Genomic DNA, 14817 nt, shown 5'->3' on the forward strand with positions numbered 1-14817 from the left:
CAAGCAATTCCAGGAAGAGTACATTGATGTCAGCTCTTTAGGGGCAGCCATAGATGTCACGGTAAACACTTTGAAAAGGTGGTTTTTAAGAAGCGACACATTTGCAGATGGCACATGTTATTTATCTAAATTTATAGATGCTTCTAAATTTGGCTTTCTAGAAATTTGTGATAAGGAAGGGCTTGTTCACAAGCATGAATTACGATTTGTAGCAATTCCACATGCATATGTTGATTGTGTTGATATACAAAAACAATCATGGAAACCGTGTATTGAAGGTTCAATAGAAAGTTGCAAACAACTTGCAAAAGATTATGTTCAAGCTCTCGTAAATAATTTGAACGCAAGATTCCCTGATCTTGCATTTTTCAACTCAGTAAAATTGTTTAGCCCTTGCCTTTATTTAGAGGATGTTCATGGCAGAGAACGAAATTCAAAGCGTTGGCTCGAAAATATTTTTCAACACTTGCAACATCCTTATTATCAAAGTGAAGAAAACAAAAATACATTTGATTTTGATGCTAGTTTGAAAGAGTTGCATCCATTTATTGACACTCTTCGTGTTAATTGCGAGGGATCATCCATGAAATATGCATGGAGGATTTTTTTTGTTACAGGGTTGCATACAAATTTTCCTCACATGTCAAAATTATGGCAGGCGATACTTACTATTCCTGCAAGTACAGTTGCTTGTGAGAGAGGATTCTCAAGACAAAACATAATAAAGGATGTCCGAAGAACAAAGCTATCATTAGTTGCATTGGATGCCTTGATGCGGGTGTCTCTAACAGGGCTTGATTCATCGATGGTGGCATGGGATAGAGTATTTGACATCTGGAAGGATGCTAAAGAAAGGAGAACCTTAAATATTTAAAGTTTTTACTTTTATTTTTATGTTTGTAATAGTGGTGTTTTGAAAATTACCTCTTTTGGTGAAACTATCCAAAATTTAATTTCTGTACATGGTGATATTGTATCTACTTTTTGAACATTTACATAGTTCAAGCTCTTTACTATTCCACGGGGCAGCCCAGTCAACTTTAGCCTGGTTCAATTTATAAATTAATTGTGAAAGGTTCTTTGAAGCAGTTTAAAAATAAATAAATAATCCATTAAAAAAATATGCTATGCTTGATTTTATTCTTAACAAACCAGTTCATAGAGCACAGAAGAAACTTGTACAAATACATTTTAAAAGTCATATGATGGGCAGTTTAAAAATAAAAACGTCATAAAAAAATTCCTTGACGGGTAGGGTCACCCGTCAAATTTAACCCCTGATGGGAAGATACTTAGGAGATGAGCTCCATTATTGTTTTACCTATTTGAATCTCCAGGCAGGCACCAACATTTAGGCGTCGTCTTTTTCATTTTACAGGTCAAGAATAAAAAAATAGAGTTTTAGAGGATAGAGGAATTTGTTCCGAACCGCTCCAGATTGTATGATGTTCTTTGGTTTGGCTTTTACATGGAGATTCGAATTAAAAGCTTGAATGAAATCCAATTTTCGAGCTTTTCTCTTCCCTGCAGTCCCAGGAGGATTGTAGGTTGGGTAGTAGCACATATCCACATCTGTTGGGCTGGTTTAGGTGTAGAAGATGGGAATGCAAGCTAAGCAGCAGATGGTTCAAGTGGAAATTTGCAATTAATGAAGTGCTGACATCGAGCGAGTGTCCAAAATATGAAATCGATGAAGGTATCTGCAATGGCGATCGCCTTGCTTGCAATGACGATGATGAATTTGTATTTTGTATCTGCGGATCAGGACTGTGGAGAGCAAGCAGGTGGAGCACTCCGTCGGGATGACTTGTGCTGCAGCATATGGGGATGGTGTGGCAACACGGAGGCCTATTGCGGGCAGGGTTGCCAAAGCCAATGCAGAAGATCAAGTCCTACGCCTCCCTCACCCATACCTCCCTCACCATCTCCTCCCTCACCTTCTACTCATGGTGGACAAGCAGTTGCATCTATCATCACTGAAAGCATTTTCAATGAGTTATTGAAGCACAAAAATGCCGACGTTTGCATGGCATGAGGATTCTACAACTACTCTACCTTCATTATGGCTACCAATGATTTTCCCAGCTTCGGCACCACCGTCAATCTCGCTACTCGGAAAAGAGAGCTCGCTGCTTTCTTTGGACAATCCTCCCACAAAACCACAGGTCATATTTCATCTCTACTACTTGTGCTTTCCCTCAGTGATCTTACTTGGCTTTACATCTCATTTTCTATGAAATATTGCTGAACAGGCGGATGGGAGACGACCCCTCCCGACCAATACTCGTGGGGTTATTGTTTCAAAGAGGAGGTAGGTGATCCTCCTGGTTATTGCGATGAAACCACCCAATGGCCCAATGCACTTGGAAAGAGCTACTATGGACGAGGGCCCCTTCAATTATCATGGTCACTGGTTTCTACATCTCTGGTTTCTTTATCTCCCAATTTTAATTCCTCTAACTGTATTCTGCACAGACACACTCAAAAAAGTATTCGTATCAAATTTAACCTTCATGCGCCATTTGTTAAATTTGCTTTGTATTATTCAGGAATTTCAACTATGCAGCGACCGGGGAGGCAATCGGATTCGATGGCATAAACAACCCTAACATCGTTGGTAACAACCCCACGGTCTCGTTCAAGACAACGATGTGGTTATGGATGACTGCCCAGCCTCCAAAGCCTTCCTACCATGATGGATGACCGAGAAATGGAGTTCGTCCAACAGCGACAAGGCCGCCTTGCGAACTGTGAGATATGGAATGGTTATCAACATCATCAATGGTGGGTTAGAGTGCAGGAAAGGAAACGTCAAGGAGAAGGAGGATCGCATCGGCTTTTACAAAAGATTCTGTGACATTCTCCGGGTGAGCTACAGATCAAACCTGGACTGCAACAACTAGAGGGATTTCGGCTCTGCAGTTTAACCTTAACCTCGTATTATCAAAACTGTGGTTTGAACATTGTTCATAAATCTGAGATTTGGAATCTAAGCAGTTCAATTTGTAAGTACACATACTGAGAGGAGATGTTAATTATAAATAACTTCTTTGAAAATACACATGGGAATTTAATATTAATTACTTTATTAAGTTAAAATATATTAATTAGTTTATTAAGTTTAAAAGATTAATTTTTTTGAAATGTAGTTTTTTTTTGAAATGTTTTATAATTTTTAAAAATATATAACTGGTAAATGTTAATTTTTAAATTATTTAATAAATTTATATTACCTTATTTTATTATAATATTTTTTATTTAAAATAATTTTTTTTAAATATCATAAATTTTTCAATTTAATTGATTAAATTATCATTTTTTAATATTTTATTTAATTATTATTATTATTATTATTGTTTATTTATTTTTTGAATTGGATTAATTCTATTAATCAAAAATATGCTACAAGAAGATACAATCAAGAGAGTGAGAGAATCGGCAACCGGAAATGATAGGACTATCAACCTCGGTTCCGAAAGTGAAACAAGCAAGAAGCTACAACATATGGGTTGAAGCAAAAACACCGACTTCTACCCAGAATGGGCAGAAGCCTCAACACGAAGCTTTTTCCCTTTCCTTTTTTTGACTTCGACCCAACCATCCTGGGGTGAATTAGCAATAAAAACTTGAAGATTGGCGTTTCCCACAGGGGGGGCCTCCTTCTCTGAATCAGAGGAGGTCAAATGGACGCATTTCTGACTGATGGCTGTATCGGAGGACTGTGTCGGCCCATCGGTGGAAGGGACCACAGAATGAGGGGCTTGATCCAATTCCGCATCGCTATCTTCATCTTCAGAGCTGGAGGAATCAGAATCCACGACTGGGGGTGGAGAGCAAGGAGCCCATCGTTTGGACTTGGGCTTGGAGAGGTTATCCTTATTCTTTTTTGCTGAGAGAGATGGGCAGGTGTTCTACAAATGCCCTGATTGGTGGCAATGGTGGCAACGGAATGCAGTATTTTTGTAATCCAGTGTCTGGGTCCAGACAAAGTCGTTTATCTTGAGATTGATTTGATCTAGAAGTCCTTTGCTCAAATCTAACTCCACACATATTCTGGCATATGTGTAGAGACCTTTGGTTTCCCGCCAGAAATCTCCCATAAGGAAACTGCCCAAGGTGTTGCCTATAGCTCTATAGACAACAATATGCCATAAGTGGGCAGGTAAGTTTGGAAGCCTAATCCATATTGGAACCAAGGAGTCAAGAAGAGCCCTGCAATTCCCATGAACCAAGGGCCTTCTTCTAAAGCCTTTTCATAATGCTTACTGTTATCAAATAAAACAATGAAGTAACCTTTTGAACAGAAACTAATCTTACAATGATGAGTCCAGTTTGCATGGATCCATGCATAGAGATCCTGAGATCGCAGCCACAGTCCGTTAAATCTGCAAATTATGGCTCTTTCTGCAAATTCTTGAAGTTGGGTTGCAAGATCTTGATGGATGATTTCAACAGAGGGAACTTCTTCTATCTTATCAACCAAAAAAGGCTTAGGTTTAAGGGCCTCCGGGGGTTTGGGGTTCTTAGAGTGTACTGCATCTTTGTATGAGAAAGGAGGAGAAAAGGATGAATGTCCCGCTGCACCTCCTCTCAAACATAGGGTTACCACCAAAGAGCTGTTTCTGGTAATGTTGTAAGAAGAGAGGGGAAGAAGGTCTTCAAGTTGTTTACCTTGAAAAAGAAGTCTCTGAAGGCTTGAGGGGATCCTAATCCGTCGTTCTAGATCCAGCACCAAATCTGAAGAACTAACCCATTGCAAGATGGTTCTTCTTGTAGGTTGAGAAATTTGGATCTAAAAGGAGTCAAAGAAGTGCCCAAACACTGTGCCAGGGCCTTTTGTGCGTCTGAGAGCAAATCTGCCATGGTGATGATAGGGAGGGGTTTTCTTCTCTACAAGCATATCTGGCGAGTTCGAAAACCTGATCCACTGCTTGCTTATGGCAGAGAAGATGGCGGCCCCATCTTTGCCAAAGAAAACCCTCTGCAAAGGCTTGCTAGCCTGCCTTTTCAACTCTGCAACCCAGTCGTTTTGTATTGCCAGCATTGGTTCCTCTGCAGGCAGATCTGGCAGGTTCGAGAGACAGATCCGTTGTTGGCTGTAGCAGTCCAACACTGATTGGATTGTGGCTGAAGCCTGTTTGGAATCACCGTGAACAATGAGAATGGCCTTTTGGGTATCCTCCATGGATTCTCGCCGGCCCTTTTTGCACGAAACCGCATAGTGAAAACCCTCTTCATGGATCTCCATAGGCTGCTCCACAGCCACTACATGTTGCACCTCTACATCAGGCAGCTGGAGAGGAAAAACCAGCCTCGTCGGCTGTTTCCTCTTGAGCGGCGGTGAGGGACCCTTGCAGCTAGAAACCAAATCATTCTCTGGGATCTTCTCCTCTGGGACTCTGTTACATAGAGACACGACCCTCTGTTGCACATTTTCACTGGGCTTTTGCCCCCATTGCTCCACAGAGGATTCTCATCTCTTATTGCCCCCACCGGCCAAAGCCGAGACCTCGCGAAAACTGGTCTGAATACCCCCACTCCTGGGCATCCATTGAGGGAAGGGTTTTTTGGTTCGAGACTTCGCAGACCAGCCATTGCTTCTCCTCTATGCCTCTGTACTCTTAATTCACTTTCTAATATTTTATTTAATTGTTAAATGATCATAAGAATTGATATATTTATTTTTCTTTTATATTTTTCTTTTATATCTGCAAAAACCTTATATATATATATATATATATATATATATATATATATATATATATATATATATATATATATATATATATATATATATATATATATATATTTATTTTTTCTATTTTTTTTCTCGATTTATTAAACTAATTTTCATGGGTAATTTTTTTTTTTGTTAATACATAACACATGTATACACACTCACCCATTTATTATCATAATTGCATATTATCTTAATTTTATATGTAAGTGTGAGAGAGAGAAATACGATGTATGATAATCACTAACCTTCATTAAGATCAAATTTAATTTATCTGATTTTAAAAATTATTTATTTTATATTTTCATAATAATTTTTTTCCCTTACATTATTAGAATTTTAATGAATTATAATGTTAAAAGTATTTATATCAAAAGAAATATGTTAAAATTGCAATGTTATGTATATATTGTTTATATTCATTTTATTTTTGATTTTATTTATATGAAAGATATTATTAAGTTAGAAAATCAAATACACCATTAATAAATCATAAAATATCTTGAAAGCCAAGACTTTAATAGTCAATATCAACACATCAAGATATTAAATAGTTGTCCTCTCTTTAAAGAGGTTTTAGGTTTAGGTTAAGACCTCAACTCATCTCCTCGAATGCATTTTAGGGGCAGGTCTAGAAACAACTTTGTCCTTTTTGGAATATGCTTGACAACCATGATTCTTTTCCGAATATGTGTGAAAGCCATGATTTTTTTCCGAATATGCTTGATAGAAAAGATTCACATGTATCAGTAAGGGGAACATTGAGAGAGAATTCACTTCCGCAGACTGTACTACCATCTGCTCTTTTAATTCCACAGACTATACTAAATGTGGCCCAAGGAAGAAGAAGAGGAATTGGGGGAGTGACATTCGTTGTTGAGGTAAAGGTTCTCAAAAGAATTCCATATTGAGAGTTGCAATCAATATGGAAATGCAGATGTCATCATATGGTTTTATGTTTTTAACCCCTCTACCTCTAATTAAGATTAACCTTAAACATTGTAACTATTTTTCTAAACAATTTCAACATTTACCTACCCAATAGACAATTTAATTAACAATTAAAGCTCAAGACTAATCATTTTTACCAAGAAATTTTAGTAATTTCACATCTAAATGTTATACCATGTCTCAATTTTTCGAAAATATTTTTATTGATTTTGAAAAATAACAAGAATTGTATCATAGTTTAGTTAGAAGAAATATAATGAATAGTCAAATATAATATGATTATGTACACCTTGTCAAAACATAATTACTTATAATTGAAGTAAAAAATATTTAAACTAGCATTTGCACCAGATGTTGCAAAGGAAATGCCTTAAGGCATAAATTGAGGAATAATCATGACATGGGAATGAAAAAATATAAATAATATGCAGAGATGTAATCACGACATGGGAATGGGAAAATCTAAATAAGATGCAGAGATGTAGCAAAAATGAAATTCTAAAGCTTTATAAACAGAAGTTGATTTAGGATGCCTCCCTCTATTTTTTATTAATTATTGAATTAATATTTCATAGAAATCTCATAAAATTCAACCAACTTACTATGATCTCTAATTTTGACTTTGGGTCATTAACATGGTGATGTCGTGTATCAACCACTCAACCACTAAACCATAGGCCAACAAACAAAAGACTGCGAAATGTTACGGTCATTACCATAGTAAACTCAATGACTCTACACACAAGAATTTATTCTTTACTCGAAGAAGATATTGCTTACCCATATCCACAAAAAATAGTGCAAGGTGGAAGTAGAACAGAAACTCTGTTATTATAACTAGTAACATTATTCCAACCAACAAAACTATCTCCACATTTTGGAAGATCAAATGGCAATACGTTTTGAAGAATTCAATCAGAAAACGTCCAAGATCATTGGCTCACATGATTAATGGTACCCTATCCTATGAATCTAATATTTTAAATGATCTTAAAAAATGGTACAATTGAGGGAGAAAACAAGATGCAAAGAATGTATACCACAGGGACCAATAAACAATCTATTTGACAATCCTTGCTAGGCTCAGCAAAAACAAAATTACTCCTCCTTAAATCCTTCACAGTCAATACAAATGTTGTACAACACAAGGTTCATATTGTTGTTAATCAAGCAATAGTGTTGATCATGAATACCACCAGATTCCTTCAATGTCATATAGTGATTAATGCACCAAACATAGGTATACCAGCTGCAATGACTTATATCATTTTACTGATGTTGTCATGTCAAAATCAATGTGATACAATTAAGTCACCTTTAAGAAAAATCTCATTGCAATTTCTATACAAGGTTGTCAACTAAAATAACTTTAGTGCTCACTGTTAACACCTAGACCACAATCTGTAAGTATGATGTAGTTTTGTAGAAAAAATCTTCCATAATAGCCTAAAGAAAGGATCCAGATTAGTGTTGGATTGTTTGTCTTGGATAAGCTTAAACTGTGCATACATAATTCACTCATACCAAGGGATAGCTGAAAGCTTAGACATTGCCAACTCACAGAAGTTGCCTCAGATTTGTAAGTACAAATATTTTTATTTGTTTGCAATAATTGTCAAGACTTACCCTCAGAATTATGCCAAGACTTTAACCTTAAAAATGTGCCAAGCATTCTCACTATAATAATTGATTAGAACGAAATGGTTTTACATAAATTTACTAGCACAGAGCCTCCTACACATAGCTATCGCATGGATACTTACAACTTAGGGTGGAAGCTAAGTTTTATGAATATGAGCAAAAATTTAGTTTGAATATGGTGTTTTTCTAATTACTGATAGATCAAAGGCTAAGGTAGATAGCAATTTTTAATATTCATGAAACCTAGGTGGAAGATATATTTGTCTCTTCATGTAACACAAATCAAATGTAATGGAAAACAATAATGAAAAATAAACAATTGTTTATCCCCATCAAAAACAATATGGAGAAAGAAAAGAAACATACCATAGAGAAAACCTAACTTGTATGAATGGCATGCTTGTCATATCTCCTTCAAATGAACTCACAATTTGTATTTGAAAAATTGATCAGATGTAAGAAATCTAGTGTGTTTTCCAGTAGATTGTGAAAAATGTAAAACAACTACAACCAAAAGTACAACCACTCTTCTTCTTTGCCAATAATGGTTCACTGTTTAATATCAAGTAATGTTTGGAAAATTTTTTCTTCAAGCACAACTTCAGTCATCTTATTCAAAGTGATGAGCCATTGCACTCTCAGCAAATGTATCTTGACTTATCATCTTGTGGGATTTTCATACTAGTCAGTTAATTTGTGGTGTGAAGTAATACAAATATTATATATTTTATGTCCAGCAAACAAAGTCAAGGGGAAAAAAATTTGCAAGTATATTATTGTTGAGAGAAGTGACCTACCAACATCTAAACACAACTAATTTAGTATTTCCCTTTAGAACACAAGGAGTATCTGCATTCTTCTATCTTTAAGCGAATTCATTTCAATTTCTTTGATTATATCTGTGATTCTCTTGTGATTTCACATCTACACATTAGTTCAGGGGGGAGCCATTTTGGAAGTTTTGCAGTTCAAGGGGAGTTGTTTTGGAAGTTCTAGCAGTTCAGGAGGGAGTCATTTTGGAAGCTACGGTGGTTCAAGAGGGGCTGATCTGTTGGTTCAAGCTATGGTGGATCAGGAGGAGATTATGGGGGCTCAAGTTATGTCAGATCAGGAGGCAGTTACAGTAGTGGATTGGGAAGTAGCTATGGTGGTGGGTCAGCAGGTGGCTATGGTCGTTCTGGATCCCACTGTTTTAGTGACTATAGGGAGTCTTCCAGTTCTCAGAGAGGTTCCAGTAGTAGGTTTGGAGACTATTGGGTGCGGGATCCCCCAAGGGCAGTTTTGGGGCTTAGAGCCCAAATTTTGATCCAATTTTGTAATTCCAATGTAAAGACTCTGCATTTTGTGGGCACGGAGTACATAGTTGTTAAAGAGTCATAGGGTTGTCCGCCCTTATTTTGATAATGTAATCTCGGCTGTAGAAGATCTACCCATGGTCTGCGGACCATGGGATTGTATAAATAGAGCAAAGTTCTAAGTAGATAGGGATATACTATATGGAAAATCAATGATGAAGATGTTAGAGAGATAGATCTGAGGTAGAGGCTCTACAGCTGAGTGCGCAAAGGCCTAGTAGTCCACAGCTGAGTGTGTGGGCCCCTGCAGATGAGTGCGCAGGGCAAGTCGAGTTTGTAATCATCTGGAAGTATTAATAAAGAGAAGTATTACATCATTTATGCGTCTTTATTTCTTGTTTATGCATATGTTATATTGGGTATGAATTTCACTTCTAATGCTTATATGATGAATGAATGTGTATAACTATATTGGTTAAGTGAACGCCAGTAAGAACATCTATTTTCGTGAAGCTAACTAAGATCTGTTAATAAGATAAGTAAGATACTTAGCGTAGTTTAAGAGATATTATAGCTCACTGCCTTAGCAATGCGAAAGGACTTCAGCCCCTAGTTAGGGCTGCACGAAAGCCGATGGCAACACTTCACGAAGGTACTGGAGGATAGAGCAGAGAGTAAAGCAACCTGCTCGAAGATAAGTATAGTTGGAATAAACTGACATTACAACCATCTCAAGTGTGCGGAAACTTGGTTCCAGCATCCCCCCATACTTCTTTCGGTGAGACTTTAGTCCGCGCTCTACGGGCTAATGCCGAAAGGGCCAATAGTGTAGGGATTTGTTTGGCTAAATAACATTGAACCTGGGTCAAGCCCCCTCAAGCCAACAAATGGTTCCGTTTCCGGGACTGAAATCTGCATAGAGATGTGTTATGTCATATCATTGGAATCCAGCTGAGAAAGAAATCAAAGGCTTGTTGGACAGAAGAATGCATGAGTTTGCAGCACAGGAAAACAGAAACCCGTGACTGTCACAAGAACAGTGGTTACAAGGTTACTTGTACACAAAGATCCACAATTTTTTTTTCGCATCCTTCCCTACTGAGCTATAATAAGTGGATCACGAAGCTAGCAGAGAGCCAAGGAAGGTGGAAACATGACGGTCCTATTGTGTGGACCCCAGAACTAGTGCGAATATTGGAAGCATCGGAGGATAAGATCGTGTGCGCCATAGATCATTGGCTCGATGACATTATATGAGGATTTGTTACTGAGTTCACGGTCGACACCTCAATTAGCTATAGTGAGGCAAAGTGATGCTTTTTCGAAGGACCGCGAGGTAAGTACACAAAATATTTGAATACTTGGATTAAAATGTTGTTGTGCGAAAAGGGGGTTATGCAGTTACCTTGATGCTCGGGTCTACGTGAAGTAGAAGAATTTATAGAAATGATGGAAATAAGGGTCTAGAGGACAGCCCCTTGATTTCATCTCTATGAGGGGACGAGGAACGGATCGCGAAGGTCTCTCCACGAAGTGATATTCATCTGATAACACAAGGAATTCCGCGAATACTACCTCTGCCCACACCACCACTGGCTTCACCTCCATCACCTCGAACTTCACCCATACCACCTCCACCACCACCTCAATTCAGTATGGTGAACACAATGAAGTTTCCTTTGTTCAAAGGCTTGGGAAATGTGGATCCGGACCAATTTTGGTTCGTAGTGAAGGTTGTATGGGAAACTCAAGGTGTTACAGATTACCATATAAAGAAATAAACACTTGTTAGTGCCCTGCAGGATCGTGCGCTAACCTGGTATATTAAGTACTCCAACGATAACACGAACGTGAGAGTAGCAGACATCAAAGCAACACTGAATAGGGAATTTAGCAGGCCTAAATCTGAAGCACAGTTGATTTTCGGATTCAAAGAGATCATGATGCTGCCAGGCAAGATGCCATGGGAGTTAGATCAAAGGCTGAAATGTATGATCCACAAAGCCAACATGAATTTGACAGATGGACATCATCACTAGTGGTTTGTGGCTTCGGTACTACCACATTTAAGAAGCGCGTTGTCGCAGTAGAAGATAACAACTCAGGCAGAGGCCTTAGAGATTGCCATGAGACTACATGAGAACTCGATGCAAGATCTTAATCTAGGAGTTCAATAGATCCATGCGCAGCTGGAGAATCCGTGCCTTAAGATGCAAAGCCTGAACCAGGATAAGACGGTTTGACCAGAAGTGCGCGAAGAAGTATGGTGGGTGAAATGAAAGAGTCAAGGTCATGAAAAAGACCATTGCTCGGTCTTTACAAATTACCTTGTAGGAGGAGGACTAATGCCTCTAAGGCTGGAAGCTCAAGTAGGACCTAGCGCGACACCTACTTTGTGGTGCACTATCTGTCAAGTATCCAGTAAGCATGCCACGGATAACTGCCACTTGTTACAGAAGTATACACAAACTCCACAATAGTTGTTCTGAAACTTTTGTAGGTTGGTGGGACATGACGAGCGTACTTGTAGGAGTTATGAATTAATGATGGATAGAACTCCCACCTATAGGGTTCAGGCTGAAATGCAGCCCCTTGACCAGAATGCAGGGTTGGCATGAACAGGATTTCAAGGGCGCGGACGAGGCCGAGGTGGAGGAGGACCTGGTAGAGGTCGTGGACAATTGACTTGCTACAGTTGCGGAGGACCAGGACACTATTCCCACGATTGCGCTAATCCAACGCGTCTGTCGTGCAAGTATTGCACATTGTTTGATCATGAGACAAAAGATTGTAGGATATGTGACAAAGGAGTGCTACCACCTCCCCTAACTCAGAACCTACAGATGATGAGGTCTAAGCCGCACGAGGAAGATCTGAATTTAAACGTAGTGCTCCGAAGTGGAATCGCGACGGGAGAGGACAAGGGAAAAGAAACAGAAGATAGTACTCGGGTCGCAAAGCCCCAGTGAAAGAAGATGAGCTCGATTTGGAGCATGCTCGTGAAGCATTCATTTTAGCTAAGAAGAGCTGCGCTGAGGCCTCCACTTCAAGAAGCAAAGATAAACCAGAACCGGAGATGGACCCCTCTATGCTCACTACCTTCATGGAAACTTGTATGAAGTTACCATGTGACAGTAACGCTATGAAAGGGTTATAGGAACTTACCAATAGATGTGCTAGGACCGCGCCAGGCGAACCACGTGTAGTCCAAAAGATTGGAAAGCATAAAACAAGGACAAGGCATGAAATGAGACTTACCACGCAGATCAGAGAATATGAGATGGATCAAGTCATTCAGGATTTGGGATCAGATGCAAATGTTCTACCGCAATAGACATGGGAGCGAATGGGAAGACCTGCACTGCAATGGTCTCTGATTCAGCTGAGAATGGTGAACCTGCAGAAAATTATACCCATGGGGTGATTGCAGGGAGTAATCGTGGATATTGATGGAGCGAGCGCGCTAGCATATTTTGAAGTAATAAATACTGTTAATGACAACAATCCCTACCCGGTGCTCTTGGGAATTGACTGGGCCACTGATATGAATGGGGTAATCAATCTAAAGAAGCGGAAGATGATCTTTGAGAAGAAGTCACTACATGTAATAATACCCATGGATCCTGCTGAGTGATCGCGCTATACAGAACCAGTTCGCGACTATGAAAGTGATGATGATCCAGACTGCATCTACAGGATAATATTGTGATACCAAGATTGGGTGAATCCCACCATGGATGGGTGGCTTACATGGGATAACGAGAGTTCCTGCACTTCAGATTCCGATGAAGAAGTAGAATGATGGCAGAAATGGTTACACGAAGTAACTACATTGAATTGTAAAATGATGACTCGGTCATTGCGTTGTGTGTCATCAGAAGAAAGGAATTTGCCTACTTATGATGGTCTAAATGAGGTAGATACCTTCTTGGATTCATTTGAAAGGGAGGTGCTAGAAAAGCAATGCTTCCAGGACTTGGACTGGGTGTTGTGCGCTATGCCCGCAAGATGTCAGGGTACGCACAAAGGAAGCTTTGATGATTGGTGCGAATGTAGGAGAATGATGGGAACATGATTTGGGAAGCCTAAGGTACGATTGATAGATAAGTATGATGGACAGGATGATCCACGTGCGCATCTGGCCAAGTGGGCGCAGGCTTATGGAGAAAAACCACAACCTGAGTGGGTACACCTATTCTATCATACCCTAGATGTTATACCAATGAATTGGTATATAGAAACAAAGCTCTTCCATGGGACAGGTGAATGGGATATCCTGCGCGAAGGATTCATGATGACATTCATTTTTTAGGATGGACGAGACAGTATTGATGAAGTGCTACAAGAGGTAAAAGCAACCATCTTTAGGATAATGCAGGAGCCTTTAGACCTGATTCAGCTTGAATGGGCTACTCAGCTGAGTTGCACACTGGAATGTTATAATGTAACTACTGAAGAGGAGGATGAGGATCCGCGGAATATTAACATTCCAGAAATAGAAGACCACCACGAGGTTCAAGGACCACATATTGAGAACCCTGATATAGCCATGCCGATGAAAACTAAGAAGGTGAACATTGGTACGGAGGCAGAACCCAAATTTGCAAAGATTAGAGACTACTGGGTCAACACGACGGTGGATAAGGTGGCTGAGTTACTCCGCTAGTATTAGCACTTATTCCCGACCAAGTTTAAGGATTTTAAAGGAATAATCAGAGATCTAGGAGTGATGAAGATCATGCTAAAGTCCGACGCAAAGCCAGTTAAGCAGAGGCCTTACCGCGTAGAACTAGACAAAATGCTCGTAGCAGGCATCATTGAGCCTGTGGAAGAATCTGATTGGGTAATCTCAATGGTGGTGCAAGAGAAGAAGCAGAAGGATGAGATAAGGATATGTGTGGATCTCAGAAAATTGAATGACGATTGTGTGCATGATCCATTCCCAACTCCATTCACAGATGAAGTGATGGACAATGTAGGTGGTTAGGAAGCATATTATTTCACTGATGGGTTCTCGAGGTACCACCAGATCAAAATCGTGCCGAAGGATAGGACTGTAGCTTAGAGGGACCAAGACACTTAATGAATTGAGCTCCATCTCATGACAAGGACCTTAGCTGAGTCAAGTAAGATATTTCATGTCATTACCCGTGTTAGAAAATCTAAATCAGGTAAGAACGTTGATACCAACCC

At 39.2% G+C, this 14817-nt stretch overlaps 1 pseudogene; it reads left to right on the top strand.

Annotated features, from left to right (window-relative positions):
* Positions 1-1681: 1681 nt before the first annotated feature.
* Positions 1682-2960, top strand: LOC149156079 (basic endochitinase-like; annotated as a pseudogene).
* The last annotated feature ends 11857 nt before the right edge of the window (positions 2961-14817 follow it).

The sequence above is a fragment of the Pinus tabuliformis genome, chromosome 9, assembly GCF_031772625.1.
Source record: "Pinus tabuliformis cultivar Carrire ecotype Pingquan chromosome 9, CPIR1, whole genome shotgun sequence".
In the NCBI taxonomy this organism is placed as follows: Eukaryota; Viridiplantae; Streptophyta; class Pinopsida; order Pinales; family Pinaceae; genus Pinus; species Pinus tabuliformis.